Source organism: Coturnix japonica, chromosome 2, assembly GCF_054131305.1.
Source record: "Coturnix japonica strain WE chromosome 2, WE-NBRP24, whole genome shotgun sequence".
In the NCBI taxonomy this organism is placed as follows: domain Eukaryota; kingdom Metazoa; phylum Chordata; class Aves; order Galliformes; family Phasianidae; genus Coturnix; species Coturnix japonica.
In genome coordinates, this window is record NC_140664.1 from 18,698,972 (window position 1) to 18,715,305 (window position 16,334).

The window sequence follows — 16,334 nt, forward strand, 5'->3', positions numbered from 1 at the left end:
CTGCTCAAGAGGAGACTAGAAGAGAGGAATTGGGACAGCGAAGAATACCATCAAAAAAGGAAGGTGAGCCATGAACTCAACAGCTGAAAGGAGTGCTGCATCCCAGAGCTTCTTTACCAATGGCTGTGATTCTCAAGCAGCTGCCAATCTTTACCAACAACTCATTGCCTTAATTGTTAAAACTGATCAAGACAAAATGCTGAAATGTCATTCTGAAGGTCAGCATCCAGCTTCTTAAATAAAAGCATTAATGTGCTCCTGGAGAGTGAATGCAGGACTTGGTGGTTTCTTCTTCATCCTCGTTTCCATCTTTCCAGCCAGTTTTCTAGGAGAGCTGTACAAGTCTTTCATCTTCAAAAACGTCCCAGCTACTGTTTTTGCTCCCAGTAAATCCTGTGTCTACCTCTTAGCTGTGGAATAAATTGCAGTCTTGCTCTCTTCCATTTTCCATTTGCATGTCTAGCCCTGCTAGTATGTAACATCATCAGCTCCTGGGCCAAGGCTCACCACACCATGCTCACCTTAGGTGAACCCTGCCCGGCTGACACTGCAGGTCTGCCTTGCTGAATTTCCAGCACCTCCTGCCCAACCTGTTTGCTTCTCCCTTTTCCTTGGCCTTCAAATCATTTAGCTTTCATTTAACGTCCTTCTGTCTAGAAAAAGCAAGTCTGACCTGCCTCCTCTTTGGCACAGTGCAAATGAGGACACATCTGTGTGACTGGCCACGTACCCAGCAAATACCCAACAAGTCGGGGCAGCAGCACTGTCCAGGTCACCCCTGGGCCTTGTTCATCAGAGCAAGAAGCTCATCTCTGTTTTGCAGCCCTCATCCAGGCCTTTTGTGGCGAGATTCTGCAGCCTCTCATTTATTTAATGTGCTGTGCTCCTCTATACCTGTCATTGTAATAGGAGAGCTTTCCAAAGGTTTTGCTTGCATTTATGTTCTGCTTTCTCCTTTGTTTCCCAGAGTACTTTTTGTGCATGAACAACTGGGTGCTACACTTGCTCAACTTGTTTGTGGTTCTGCATAACCACAATTCACATTTGCTATGGGGCCATGAGCAGTCAGCAATGCGGGCTAGGTGCTGATTCATCTCAGCCGGAGCAGGATGAGCCCCAAACACAGAGCTTCCTCTGCAGGTGGCATCTCTTCCTGTGCAGATCCTTTCCCTTAACAACAATGACAAGCTGCTCACGATCATAGTTTATAAAGCAATGTTTTCAGCCTCAGGCTCTTGCCATTTGGACAGAGCTACAGCGATACTCCTCCAAGATGTTCTCAGGGTATTCCCCTTCTATGCTGATGTACATTAGCCCAACAATAACCAACTGAGTAATTAAAACACTCACAAAAATTGGAACACAAAGCTTCCTGTTTCAATCTGTGTTAAGACAACCCATCAGGGTGGCACAATTAAGATATTTGGGCCAAATCCTATTTCTTCTCTTCATGTAAGCAAAGCTTTTTAATAGTAAAGGGATGAGTGAGAACATCATTTAGGCTGTGCATTAATAATGTATGTCCTTCAGCTGGCAGGGAAGGGGCTGGCAGAACAAATAGAAGCACCCTGGGGTAAGAGGATGAAAGCTCCGGCTCTGTGCTACCAACTGCACAGGCATTAAAGTACGTTTTGTTCTGCTATTAAGTATGGAGATTTGGGGTGTATTACTGTCTCCTTCCGTTTTCTGCTCATGGCAAAGATGAAGTTGTCTGCAGCCAGAATTGTTCTGTCTGGCTCTCTCATGCCTGGAACGTTCATCGTGACCTGCAGCATCCACTCCTCCCTGGTGGTCCCCTCTGGAGCTGCCCTGGCAGTAACGAGATGTTTGCCTCCGCTTTGCATCTCGTGGGGCTTTGCTTTTCCTCGGTCTGGATGTGCTGCCTTGCTCACTGTGTTTATTGTTTTTACACTAGGAATTCCAGACAGATGTTATCCAGTGAATTCAATAACACACAAGCTCCAGCAGCAAATTACCTCAGATTCTGCACAGTGTAATAATACTGCACTTGTAGCATCCTTCCAGCCATTTGGTAGTGATTGCTGTAGTTAAAACAAATTCATAATGTTCTTGCCTAGCTTCTCCCAAGCACTCCTCCCTATTCATTACTGGGCTGTTTCTCTGGGTGGTTTTTGTAATCTTACCATACCTGGTGCTTTTTGTGTCTCCAGAATGAAGCCAGAAACTCCTCTGTTAGTGCTGAAGGTTGTCACAGGCAGGTGAGTCATCTGCTCACCTCCACCTGTCAAAGAAAGGCTCAGACAGGAGCCAGGAGCTGCTGACTGTGATCAGCGCCTGGCCAGTCCCTTGGTCTCCAGCACTTGATAGTGGTTACCACACTAAAATGCAGCAGATGTGGGGGGTCTCCTTCTCTGCACAAGCCCTAGGCAATGCTAAGGGACTCCACCAAGGTCCTTTGGCCCCCTACAGATGTGGCAGGGGTCAGGGAATGGCTGAGATAGAGGAAAGAAGGTGACAATAGATGAGGAAAGAGGTGATGTCTTTATGTAAGTGATGCCTTGTCTGATGTGCTTCATTTCTAAAAGCAGTGCTGCTCAACAGAGGAGCTCCTGGGTGCTGTGGGGCCGTGGGGAGACAGTGCCCAGCCCCACACAGTGGCACAGGGCTGCTCTTGTGGCTGATTTACTAACTAGCACAGCGGGGTTAATTTGTTCCTGCTGTAATGTTTGCTTCCATTGATGCTGGATGCATGACACTCTTGAAAGATTAATTTTCAGAGTACCAAGAGCTTTCTGCTCTTACTACTAACCAAATCCAACTCAGTAGAGTTGCTCTTCTGGACCTTACCACTCTAAGATTTGGCCACGTTCCTCAAATATCACAGCACTGCGGTGAGTAGCATTATGTTGGCATTCTGGCCTCCTTCCCTGTGCTTCCTTCTTCCCCAGCTCCCTCCCCTGCTGGGGAAGCCCTCATCATCCCATTCCCTCTGGGCTATCTTGCCTTTCTGCCCACAGGCTGCTCAGGACCAACTCTTCCCCTCTCCCTCACACAGCCCTTGTGCCAGAGATGCTCCTGAGCTGCCCCAATACCCTTCTACACAGGGCTGCCTGCTTCCCTTTCTCTCTGTGCCTCAGGAAATCCCCCTTCATGAAATGTGTGCCCCGAACCCTCCTCCTCTTCCTTCTGAAAACCGCCGGGGTTAGCCTTAGTCCATGGTGCCACACAGCGCTTCCTGCAGCAGCAGCAGCCCTGGAGCAGGGATTCCTCACAATGAATCCCCCAGGAGCACCAGGACACTTTACTCCTGGCTGCCCTGCCCCAGGTGACAGCCCCTGTGGCTGCTGTGGATGTGGGCTGGGGTGCTTTGTGAGGGTGGTGCATAAGGGCATCACAACCCTGACAAAAACACAGCGGGCTCCCTGGAGGGTTGCCGGGCTGCAGCATCCTCACCAGGCAGCCACACTTACGCTTGTAGCTGCAAATGTCACCATAGAAACTCCTCCTCCACACACTGCGCTGGGCTGCGTTCTCACCTCCAGCACACACCTCCCCGGGCCTCTCTGCTGTTTGGTAGGGCAGGATTGCTTGGCAGGGAATTATTTAGCCTAATGCATCCCCTTGCATATCTGAAATTGCCTAGAATTTAAAATGCTAAATCAACAGAATCATTTGATAAGTGCAAACGCTGTGGTTGTGTAGAGATGTGTAGGATAAGAGTCTGCCTGCTGCAGCGTTTCCAGGCTGCAGTTATCACAGAGCCGTGGAAAGGTTTGGGTTGGAAGGGAACTTAAACCCATCCAGTTCCAATCCCTCACCATGGGCAGGGACATCACCCACCACATCTGGTTGCAATGTGGAGAAGGAAAGAACAGAGCCTGTAGGGCAGTACCCGTGTCAGCACCACGCTCTCATCCCAGGCTGCACTGGCACGACAGCTTTAACACGGCTGTCACATGACAGCCCTCAAGTGACCCTTTAATTCTGCTTCCCTCTGTTTAATTACTTTTCTTTATCTCTGGATCATACCAGCTCTCTGAGGCCTTTACTTCTGTGCCCTGTTCCTCCCACGCCATTTCTGGCTGTCCCCCAGCGCAGCCAGCCCCTCCTTGTGGGAGTGCTCGGTTAAAAGACAGCAATAGATCATTTAGCAATGAGCCTGGGCCTCGCTCCAGTGCCCACTGTAGGTCACAAGCTCGGCATCTGGCACAGCCAGCATCTCTTGTGCTCGCCGTGTCCCCATGTCCCTGCCAGCGTGGGACAGTGTGTTGGATGGGGCTGTTTCTATTTCGGTTCCTCACCATTCTCGTTTTCAGCTTTTCCTCTGATCAATATGGACCTACGGAGCATAAATTCAGCCTGGCTGGGCCTCATCCTCCTCTGCCATAGGTCAGGGACTGCAGGGCTTCCCAAGCTGTCCCCTGGGATGTCTGAGCGTGAGCATCTGCACACCCAGCAGAGGCTGCACCTGGTCCCTGTAGGGCCCTGGCAGAGCGGCTGCAGGGGATGAGCCACCCCTCCTGAGGAGCCACATGGATGTTGGCATCACTGCACACACCTTGTATTGCAAACAGAAGTATCTGTGCACCCAGCTTCCCTCTCATCAGGTACTAATGAGGTTTCTATATGAAACGGTGCCTTGCGTGGCAGATGGTGCCGGGTTAGATCTGCATTTTTCCTGTTCTGCTGATTCATCTCTCAAATGTGCAAACTCATGTGCTGCCTGGCTGTGCTTGCTGCAGGGACCCCACATGGATTCTTTCACAACAGACCTGCCTGGCTGTCATCTGGGGGCTGCAGCTTTGTCTGACATTCAGGGCGAGACCTTCTGCTGGTCCTGAAAATCAATATTCAGCCCCAGCACTCCCTGACCAATGAGGCAATTGGAACATATTGATTTTCATTTCTGACTAAATGGAACAGGCTTCTGTTGTACCTCATAATTCCTTGTATGGTGACCAGTGCCAAGGTTGGGATGCCAGCAGTGGACCAGCACTGGGACTGGGACAAGCAGAAGGGCTCAGGTAGGGCACAGAGTTGTGGGTCCTACAAGACCTATGCACCACGATCCCTTGATTTTGGGTTTGTTGCAGGGGATCGTGGTGTGTTTCTGTAGCAGCTTCACTTTTGTGCTCTACCTGTGCCCTAGGGAATTCTGACTTGCCTTTCTCTGTTGCCATTAAATGGAAGGAAACATCGTCCTTTAGCAGCTTGCTCTGGTGTGTACCCTCAATGACAATCTCAATGTCATCACAGAAAGGAAAGCAACTTTTTACATGGGTAAATAGCAATAGAGCAAGGGGAAATGGCTTTAAATTGAAGGAGGGAAGATTTAGATTGGGTGTCAGGGGAGAGTTTTTCACAGGGAGTGTGGTGAGGCCTTGGCACAGGCTGTCCAGAACAGCTGGATGTCCCCATCCCCAGAGGTGTTCAAGGCCAGGTTGGATGAAGCCCTGGGCAGCCTGATGAAGTGCTTTATCTAGTGGTTGGTAACCCTGCCCACTGCAGGGATGGGTTTCATCTAGATGTTCCTTGAGGTCCCTTCCTACCCAAGCCATTCTATCATCTTCCTTTGTTTCCCCAAGAGAAAACACTTAGTACACGTGACAAGGCCGAGCCTTACATGGTGGCACTGCCACTGAACCACACTCTGCTTCATCCCCAAGTACCCTGGTACTTCAGCCCATGTTCAGGACCCTGTCTGACAGCCCATGAGGAGCTTCCTGGAGGATGTATTTGCAAGTCAAGGAACAACGTGATGGTGCAGGGGGCCTGTCAGAGCAGGAACACCATGTGCATGCTGCGAGTAGGCCATGTCTGCTCATCAGCAGCAGGACAGACCCATCGGAGGGATGTGAGGATCTGCCCTACACACAGTCTGCAAGATCTAGTTATCTTCTCGACCAGCTTGAATCAACCTGGAGTGACCAGAAACCACTTAAAACATTAAACAACTGAGGGGGAAGGTGCAATGTAATGCATTACCTCTTGTCCTACTGTCCTTCCAGTGCAGGGAGCTGTCCCAAGGTCAGCCATCCGCAGCCTCGGCACTCTTGCTATTGCTACAGCTACTGCATACTGCAATTAATTAACTAATGCTTGAGCAGTGGCAACATTCACAGGCATCAGCCTTGTGAATAGTGTATAAAAGTAGCATTTTCCCAGTCTAGCAACCAGTGAGGGTATTTGAACTCTAACTCCTATATTTCAGGGCCTATTGAAACTGTACTGTAAATTGATGGGTGCCCTTCAAGACCTGGGAACCACTATAGAAGGGTTCTTTCCTGAAAACTTTTGTTGGAAGCACGTACTTATCCTTCCCTTAGACTCTCCTTTGTTTTCAGCTTGAATACTGATGGGGAAAGGTGTGATAGATTGTGAGCTTTGGGCTCTATTCAGGCAGGCTCAGCACGACATGCAGGATATAGATGCTGGCTGCAGGAAGAGCTGAGCACCTCCTACATGTTGTGAGTGGACTGTCTTTCACCACTCATTTCCCTGCCTGTGACCCCCTGGTGATGATGTGCCTTGTACAGACACCAACCATGCTGCCAGCACTCAGCCTGCCTCTCTGCTGAGGTGGCAGCTCTTCTGCAGGGCACACGAGACACCAATGCTGCAGAGCATCATTACCCCAAGATGCTGGTGGTTGAATCTCCTTCCCATCTGTCGCCTCTTCTTCCCATTCCTTCCCTCCTCTCCCCTTCCCTCATCTCCTTCCACCTCTTTTGAAAGCCTAATTTTGGCTTCTGGCACAAAGCAGCAGCTCACAGTCATTTCAGGATAAGCATCTATGTGTTATCGTTCACTCCAGGTGGCTCACTCTGAGAGGGAGGACAAACTTCTCTTGCATCAAGAGAGATTCTGATGCTTGGGTCACATGCCTGGAAAGCCAACTCTTTTTCCATGAGAAGGATCCAAAAGTCATCTGAGACTGCTTGACTTGGATTGCTTAAGTCATCACCACTTTAAAAGCAAGTAGATGCGCCCATTTAAAAGGAAAGTTTTCCTAAATACACATTTTTCATAAGCAAGCTGGAGCTGGAATAAAACAAGGTAGTGATGCTTCAGAGCTCTAGAACGTCTCCATGGACACTGTGTATGTATTATACTCATATCCCTGAGATTATTAGCAGTTTCTCAGGCTGAGCAGCAAGATAAAAGGCAATCTTGATGGAGTGTTGTGAACTGTAGATGGACACCAAGGAAAATCTCCATGGGCATCCTGCATCCTCTGCCTCCTGCCTGAGAGCCAGCCCTTCATTCTCCTATAGGACACAGAATTTAATTGCTGCCCATCTAAGCTGAGTGAAGGCAGCCCATACAAGTGCTGGCTTCAGCCTCTGCAGAGCCAGCAACACACACTGCTGCAAGTGGACATAAACCAAAGGCAGAAACCCTTACCCCAGCTTTGATCCCAGCAGGAGTTTTGCCAAGCACCTCCTAAAACTTTCACTGATGGCACCCAGTAAAGTTCTGCAAGCAATTCACATCAGGATGAAGCTAAATGGGAAAGCAGGTTAAACTCAGCAGTTGAGTCTGAAGAGAAAATGGAACTGGGGAGGGCAATGCGAAAGAGAACAGACAGCAGTAAGTACAGGCAGATGTTGTCATGATGAATCCCACATGGCTGTAACAAAGTGGTCCCGAGGTGGTTGTGTTCGTGCTTTAACAGCCCAAGGGGATCTGGACAAGCCCCAGCCCACCTGGGGACACAGATGACAAATAACTTCATCCCGGTGTGAGTATGGAAAACTGCATCTCTCCCTCCGCCAGGATGAGGACAGCACAGTTTGTTACACAATCCCTGGAGACTGAGCCAGACACTCCAGGAATTAAACTTTCCAGTGTCCTGGAAAGCCAGATGGTAGGGAGCTCACACCCAGTCCTGAGGAACTTGCTCAGGACTCCAGGCTGTGACTTTCATGTTTAGTTCTGTTGTTTCCAGGACTGTTGCTGCATGTAGATTACTTGTGCTTGAGACACCATCCAGCAAGTCCAGGGCACCATGAGTGGGGAGGTGGGCCATCAAAGTGAGGCTGCTAATTACATCCAGAGGTTAAAGCCATGCCTCCTACACACTTGTTTTAAACAGCTACTGAGTGCAAAAGTTACAGCTCTGAGTATTAGAGGCCCACAAAGCTATAAGCATCTCCTGCAGGAGTGACTGTGCTGTTCAGAAGAGATGATGTTTTCACCATGGGGTGGTGACACACTGGAACAGGTTGCCCAAGGAGGTTGTGGATGCCCCATCCCTGGAAGCATTCAAGGCCTGCAAATCTCTGCTTTTCCAGTGAAAGCTCAGCTGCCAGTGATATCAGAAAAAGCTAAGGCAAGTAATGCTGCACACATAGACATACATATATTTACCACCTTTTTTCCCCTTTCTGCAGTGTTAGCCCATCTGTACAACAAGGGAGAAATGGATGTGACGTGCATGCTTGACTACCAGGCAAGCCAACCTGAGATTCCAAGGTGTTAACCACAGCTTGTCGGTTCTCTGGAGGTTAATTCCTTTCCTTAATCCTGTGTCATCCCAGTGGATTTGCCATTGTGCCCTCTGAAAGCTGCAAAGTAGAAAGCTAACATTAGGGTTTATAAAATAAAACAGATGGTAAAGCTTTTATAACTGACGCGGCTATGATGAGTATCTCAATAGTGCTGAAGTCCTCTTTGTTTTATTATTAAAAAAATAATCTTACTAAATGACCAATTTTGGCTGTAGTAACTTCACACCTATTTTATTATTTGGCAGGTGCCAAACTAAGGCCCTTAAGCATCTTGACCTTGGAGCAGGATTTGCATGTGATTTCCGTCAGCTGCCAGTGAGTTTAGAAATCAATTTGCTCTCCTGGTCACCTTCTTCCGTTGTGGCAGCTTCTAAGGCAATTCTCCCCAGCCATTCTGCAAACAAGCTGAAGTACCAAAGCACAGAGTCCTGACTGCTGCTTGCCTGCCTGGTCTCCATCCAGAGCCTGAATACATTCGTCTTGGGATGAGGAGGCAACCCCATGGTCTCAGCTGTGATCTCCCACACCATTAATGAGATTTCTTTCCTGTTACCACTAAAGTGTTTAGATGTAGACCTGCATTAATATTCTGCATTTCAGTGCTAAGAGAAAAGGTCTCTTTCTGGGTGCTTAGCAATGCACACACACGAGTGGTTGTATAACGCTTTACGTCATCAGCGTACCAACTGCAGCAATCAGAGGTATAATGCTAACCACTGCCATAAAATGTAGAAGTCCTGGAGTGACTGTGCAAGCAAACAAGCCATCATTACAAAGGGTTTGAATGGGGGTGAGTAGTGAGCTCCAGCAGTCCTCTCCTGGATCCCTGCTGCAGTTAGGGCCTAGGGACAGCTTCAGCTGACTCACTGCACAGCCTGAAGGGGAAATGAAGCCCCAGCCCACCTTCAGCTCCCTCCATGCAAAGCAGTGACTGCGTGTACAGCTGTGGTATCCACCCATGGGTTTTCAACACCTTCCTTGTCTTTCCTGCCATTTTATGCCAGTGTAAATTTGGACAACTTTTGTTTATGTAACTAGCTATCCTCAGAGAGTGAGAAATAAGCTGGGTTTTACCTAGACCTCCTGCCTGGCCACAAACTGCTCTCACAGACCTCTAGGAAGAGGCTTTTAGGTGATGCCATGCTCCAACAAACTCTTCATCTTCCTGGCTTACATAGTGCTGTATCTGAACACCCAGCCTGCAGTTAGAGCCCCAGCTCTGCAACCACTGGCAATCAGTTGACCTAAATATCTACTGCCACTTGCTGAAGCAGGTACCTGAACCTGAGGGATGCAGCTGACAGCTGTTCACCCTGGAGACTAATGGCTAGGGACAGCACATGTGGAAGTCCATAAGACTTTCCCACAGGCAGTGCAAGTGAAAAGAGAGGAGAGGTGATGAGAGGTGTCAGAAAGACAGGCAACCTTCTGCCTGCAAGGGAAATGGTCTCCTCCAGGAGGATGGCAACACCTGGGGCAAAGGGGAGGTGACTTCTTGCTGAAAACCTTTCAGATGGCAGCAATCAGGCTGGTCCATGAATGTGCCTGGAGGATGAGAGGTGCAAGCTTGAGCACGAGGCACAGTCGTGCCCCCTTTTCTTCTCATGTCTGTTAGGCCAGGGAGTGCTTGTTTATTCCTTGCTCTCAGCGTCCCACTACATCACACAGACCACTCAGAGGGTCAGTGTTCTATCCTGGGTCCCACAGAGGGGATTGCCCCATTGCAGCCCTGCAGAAGTTGTGCCAACACAAAAGCAGGTGATCTGGAAAAACAGATAAGCTTAAAGAAGTACTATGAATTCAGAGCATGGGATCTGAGCTTTTCCACACCCCTCCAGACTGGGAGCAGGATGCCATGATATCATGTGCCTCATTTTTTGACAGTGAGATAGGAGCACAGAAGTGCAGGATCACAGAATGGTTTTATTTGGAAGGGACCTCAAACATCATCCAGTTCCAACCCAACAATATGGGCAGGGCTGCCAACCACCAGACAAGGCTGCCCAGGATCCCATCCACCCGGCCTCGAACACCTCCAGGGATGGGGCACCCACAGCCTGTGCCAGGGCCTCACCGCCCTCTAAGTAAAAAAGTTTCTCCTAACATCCAGTCTAAATCTCCCCTCTTTTAACTTAAGGCCCTTCCCACTTCTCCTCTCACTATCTGCTCTTTCCTGAGAAGGAAACCCTAATCTGAGTGCCATTTATTTGCTTTCTGTGTCCCATTCTGGCCTTTCAGCAGTTCCACCAGCAGAAAGAAGGCACCCACCTGGCAGCAGCCCATGCAGACTGAGTATGCGGTGCATGTTCACAACAAAATATCCTAATGCTGTGGTTACTTATTCAGCTATTCCAATTTACTTCATTCCGATCTTTACACCAGCAGCTTTTTGTACAGGACTACAGGCTTTCTGATGATCCATATCTGAGCGATGCTGATGGTTGGACCAGAATGGGCACGCAGTGTAATATAATTGAAGTACAAATTGTCTAAAATTGTGAAAACCATTTTATATTTTTAGCCTTCTGCTTGCGAAAGGCCTTAAAAATACATTAAGTCCCACATGACATTGTGCATTTATCCAAAAGTCCTAGGTCAGAAGTACATGCAAGAAAACAGAGAAGGTAATTTATCATCTTGTAAGACATGAGTTCATTTTGCTTCCCATAGCCATCTGAAAGGCAGGCGGATGATTTCTGCTATGATCTCGGAGCCTGCGTGGAAAGGACCACTCCAAGGATGAGTCATCCCACCTACTCCAGACAGCTCTCTGAGGAGGCAGTGAGTCACCCATGAGTGCCTCTCTCTTCTCCATTGATTGCAGAGGAGATTGAGACAGCTGACACACAGCAGCCTCGGGGTGACTGGGGCTAGGTGAATTCTGCTCCTGTCGAACAAGGTTTGATTCCACCTTGTCTGTGGTTTACCGTGTGGGGTGATAAAAGCAGCCCCAGCTTCCAGAATGAGGTTCAGAGTCACCTTAACTCAGGTGAAGCTGATACTCAGGCATCCTCGTCTCTCCTTTGCAGGGAGGGCATGACACGCAGTCTCTTAGTTACCACCTCCCATCAGAAATGGGATGTTCTGCCTTTAAAGCAGGGTGGCTGGCATAGCAACTAATGAGAACTGAATTTCCTGCTATCACTGAGGTTGAAATGGTTCCTCAGGGAACCTCTTCTCTGCGCTGAACTCCTGCTCACAAGTCGTGTATGAATGTGAGCCCCTTCACTTCACTCATCCTGCTGGAGTTTGGTTCTGGAGCATAGAGCTGCAGAAGCATTTATCAAGCATTTACTGGAGAGACCAGCTCTCTGCTGGAGCCTCAAAAGCCCTTTCTAAACTGCAGATGCCTACTGAGAACACAGAGGGAGCCTTCACATGGGGCCATGGGACCTTGTTCGTCCTGGCTCCCTTCACTCTCAGCGTGGTTTGCCTGGGGGCTGGCAGAGGACACATTACTGTGTGGAAACCACATTCTGCCTACATGTCAACTCTTCTCATTTACACGTTGCTTATTTGGCCTCTGTCAAGAGCCAGCATCATGCCCACAGGTATTTATGGGCTCAGTTGGTTCATTTAGGTCCCAGTAATTTGTGGTAGGCCCTGACTTTTCCTTTTAACAAGTACCTTCTTGCATTTATCTATGGTGAGTTTCCTATGGCCTCGCGTTGCCCTTTCAGCTAGCTTGCTTTTGATTCTTCAAAGCTGTTCACTCCTGTGGTCACAATTTTACTTACTTGAATACCTTCTTGACATCTATGGATGTACTTACCTGATTTTTATCATCCATCAATCAGCAAAAAGAAATAAAGTCTGTGTTCCAGAAAACCTGGTTGCACAAATGACAGAATGCTTCATGTTCTGTGTGGATAATATGGACACTGCCTTCCAGTTATGCTAATTTTCTTACTCTGATCCCCTGATCTCTTATGCTCCTCTTATGGCTAACAAATGCTACCAAAGTCACATATCCATCACTGTAAATTCCCTTTGGAACAAATTAGAACATTTGCCAGATAAACATCAATGTTTTAAGTATAATTTTAATTCAGGGATGGGAAAATAAAACAGAATTCTGAGTTCTTTGTACTCATAGAGCCACTGTGAATTTTGTTCTGTTAAAGGATGACACGTTTGTTAGAGTGGTAATTTGCACTTGACCGTAATCCAGTAATCAGATGGTTAATTGTTGAGGTTCTGTGCAAGAATTAATTGGGACACCAGGTGCTTGCTGGGCACACATTAGGTAGAAGATGCTGAGAACAAGATGCTTCTGTGTGATTGCTGTTCTAGCCCCAGACTGTGTTAAATTCATTAGGCTAGAAACAGTGGTATGGAGAACATCTGAGAAGGTGAGAAGATAGACGACTGGTCTTCAAGCTGCTCAGTTGATGCTGTGAGCTGTAAGGGTGTCTCCCCTTCTTCTCCCCTCTGCTCATATAAGCGTGAAACATCTGTGAAACATTCTCTACAGTGTGCCAGGAGTTTTTAAACAAGTCTTTCACGTGTCAGACCTAGCTGTGTCCTATCCATTGTTTCCTCCCAACGCTCCTTTGTACACATCAACGGCCAAATGCCAGTTCCACAAAGGGAAGCTACCTGATTCATCATTAAGCCTTTCATTTTCTGGCAAGGCCAGTGAGTGCTGGCTTATTTTCCAATAACCTCCTCATTCCTAATATCCCGTTCAAGGTATTCACGTGGCTTCCAGTGCCCGTGAAATCAGGAGCTACAAAAAATAACAAGAAATCATGCTAGTATCTGTCACTTGCTATTCTTCTGTTTTACAAGCCTGTCATCCCGTTAGGGAACATGAGATACTGTGTGTGATGAGTCCAATACCAGAAACAGACAGCAACTTGTCAAAATGAACATTTGCAGACAACCCACAGCACAAAAATGTGTGTGTTTTTTTCCCCTCAAGTGTTTGAGAACACTTACAAATAACAATTACATTCAGGAAAGCCTGAGAGTAGCATTCAAACCAACCAAGTCTCAATGTGTATTTTTGACTCAGTGAGCATGATTTCATATTCCAAGTGTGATGTGTGCATGTTTATGTACGGCATTAACCACACGACTTTTTCACCTATCAGTGCAATCAATTGAAGTATCAGCCTCTCAAATAACAGTGCTTATATTGTGCGTTTTGTTTTCTCTGTTTCTCTGGTACTGGAGGATCTGGGGTGACCTTTATCAGGCCATCAGGTGCTCTTTGAACCAACCTCAGGCACTGAGGCTGGCCCAGTTTAATAGCCATTAAGCTCCACCTTTCAACAAAACAGTATCTCAGGAAAGGTCCCAGGCCTGTATCAGGGCACTTGAAAGAAATGAGTGCAGACCTTTTGCTTAACATTGTACGGGCAGCCAGGTGCTCATCAGTGACAAGAATCACTGCCAGCAGGTTGAGGCTGAGGGAGGTGATTCTCCCCTGTTACACTGCTCTGAGGAGGCCCCACTTGAGGGAGCTGGGACCCCCAGCACAGGAAAGATGTGGATCTGTTGGAGCGGGTCCAGAGAAGGGCCATGAAGCTGCTGAGAGAGCTGGAGCACCTCACCTACAAATCAAAAACGTTTGATTTCATCATGTATGGAGTCAGGCCACAAAGACGGGATCCAAAAGCTTTGCTTCCAGATGCACTTTTTTTACTATCTTCCCTGAGGGGATAAACATCTTCCTGTCTGTCAGCCTGTGGTTATGTTGAATGCTTTAAAACCGTGTCTCGTAATGAACACTGCCGAGAGCATCAGCTCTGTGCAGCAGATGGCTGCAGAACAGAGAAGCGCAGGGGATGGTCCTGAGCTGTGCTGTCAGACCACCTGCCTTCAGCTGACTCCAGAATGCCCAATGCATCATTTTGACACTGACGATGTTAAACTTCTACCAGCACAACAGCCCAGCAGAGGTCCTGCCCTCTTGAGACTTAACATTTGGAACCTTGATATCACTTATTGTCGCTATTTTGCAGTTGTAAGAATACATTCTGCATTCTCGTGACAGTCTTTTTAGTTAGTATGATTTGGAAGGACTCCTTTCTGGGCATCTTAGAAACCTAAAGATGGGACAAAATCGTCTGTCTTTCAGTGGGACACAAAATGAGCACTGTTTCAGAACTGGTTCATAATATTCACGGGGGGCTCAATTCCACCACCATTAGTCATGCTGAGTAGTTTCTTGTTCCACAAGCAGCCTATTCATCTCTGTTAGATTAGTCACAGCACAAGGAAAGCAGAACTGGACTCTGAATTATTGCAATTAATTTTCTGTTGTTAAAAAAAAAAAAAAAAAAAAAAAAAAAAAGCACTATCAATTAATATTTCCCATTTCCTCAGCATTTGGCAAATATGTTTTAACTATGCATAAATCTTACTCATTTTATACATTTTCTTCCTATGAAATATATCTTGATGCTTTGGCAGGTTCCACTTGGCTCCTTGGTATAGTTTTTTGTCTAGGCATCATTCACTGTACAAACTAAAGGAAAGTGTCAGCCCAGAGCAGGCATAGTTTTACTCTGATGTAGTTTAGAGCTCTTGCAATTAGGGCCTCATTTCTAATGTACAGAATTAAGAGGATTACATGACTGATCTACTGACATTTAATAATATCTATGTAGGAGAGTGTGCAGTTCTTTAATACTGTCTTATCTGTGCTGGGTGCCAAGTTCTGTTTACTCCTTATGGTTGAATATAATGCAGTTTTGCAATTAGTAAACCAAACTCTCCTCCACTCTTTCATGCTGTGTTGGTTCTACTTGTAGGCCGTGGCTCCTTCTGGTAAACATGTTGTTGGTAAATACATCACAGTGTATTGACATACATGTATTGCTACATATGGGTGAGGGGGTGTTGCAGAGAGACTAAAGCATACTTGATGGCATTGGGATCATAGGGGATGACTTTGCTTTGGCCACTGACTGAAGGAAGGACCTGTTCTTTTGGGTAGAGGATGGAGTCCATTGGTTGGGGTAGTTCTTCCCAGGGTACAAGTGCAGTGTTTTTGGGTCCACTGGCCTCCAAAAACAAGGCAGGAGGTTGTTCCTGAGGTTAGCCCTGCTGGTTCTGTGGCATGATAAGGTTGTGAAGGGCTCAGAATCAGAGCGAAAGGTTCAGCATACACTTCCAAAGGGAAATGGAGGGACATTCATCTACAGCCAACAGCACCTGGGGGGATTGAAGAGGTTGAAGCACGCAGGTGAAATCTGAGTTTAAAGTCCACCAGCTGTTATCAACTGCTCCAGCCTGGCAAAGGCATTCCTGAGCCATTCCTAAAGACAGATCCATTGTGTGACTCAGTGCCTCAGGAAGGAAGGGCACTCTGTTTACCTGACCTGCCAGGTACATGCTAGGCCTCACCAGCAACGAAACTGGTTTCCAATAGCAGTTATCTTTAGCTGATGAACATTTCCGGCTTGCCTCTAAGGGAGGTTTCTGTGAGAGCTTCTGGAAACATCTAAACATGTTCCATCTGCTGGCTCCCATAAACGCAGATCTTTCAGGTGCCATTTGATGCAGCCCAAGTCTGTGCTCATGTCTAAGAGATCGCCCTTAACAGGCAAAAGTGGCCTCTAAAGGTTAGGGGAAAATCTGAACAGGGAGCATCTGCATCTGGTCGTGCTTAGGTATGCTTAGGCAGTTCTCTGCTTTACTTCTCCTGTGGAAGAGTGCACTTGTTTGCCTTAATTCAGAACATTGATTCTGTTCCCTGCATAAATGCTCCCAGAAACATACAGTCATTCCCTCTCATACAAGCAGCTGATCTCTATGAGATTACCTGGAAATTAAGGAAAAAGTTCAAAAATGACAAAGAAGACAGATGCCTCACCTCCATTCATTGCTCTGGGTATTAGGGCATGTTGGACC

At 47.4% G+C, this 16,334-nt stretch overlaps 1 long non-coding RNA gene across 1 annotated transcript; it reads left to right on the forward strand.

The window, feature by feature from the left end:
- Nucleotides 1–6,775: 6,775 nt before the first annotated feature.
- Nucleotides 6,776–14,704, forward strand: LOC116652986 (uncharacterized). The gene is made up of 3 exons (XR_014943313.1): nt 6,776–7,551; nt 8,355–8,467; nt 8,717–14,704. It is a non-coding gene; the product is annotated as an uncharacterized LOC116652986 (long non-coding RNA).
- Nucleotides 14,705–16,334: the final 1,630 nt, after the last annotated feature.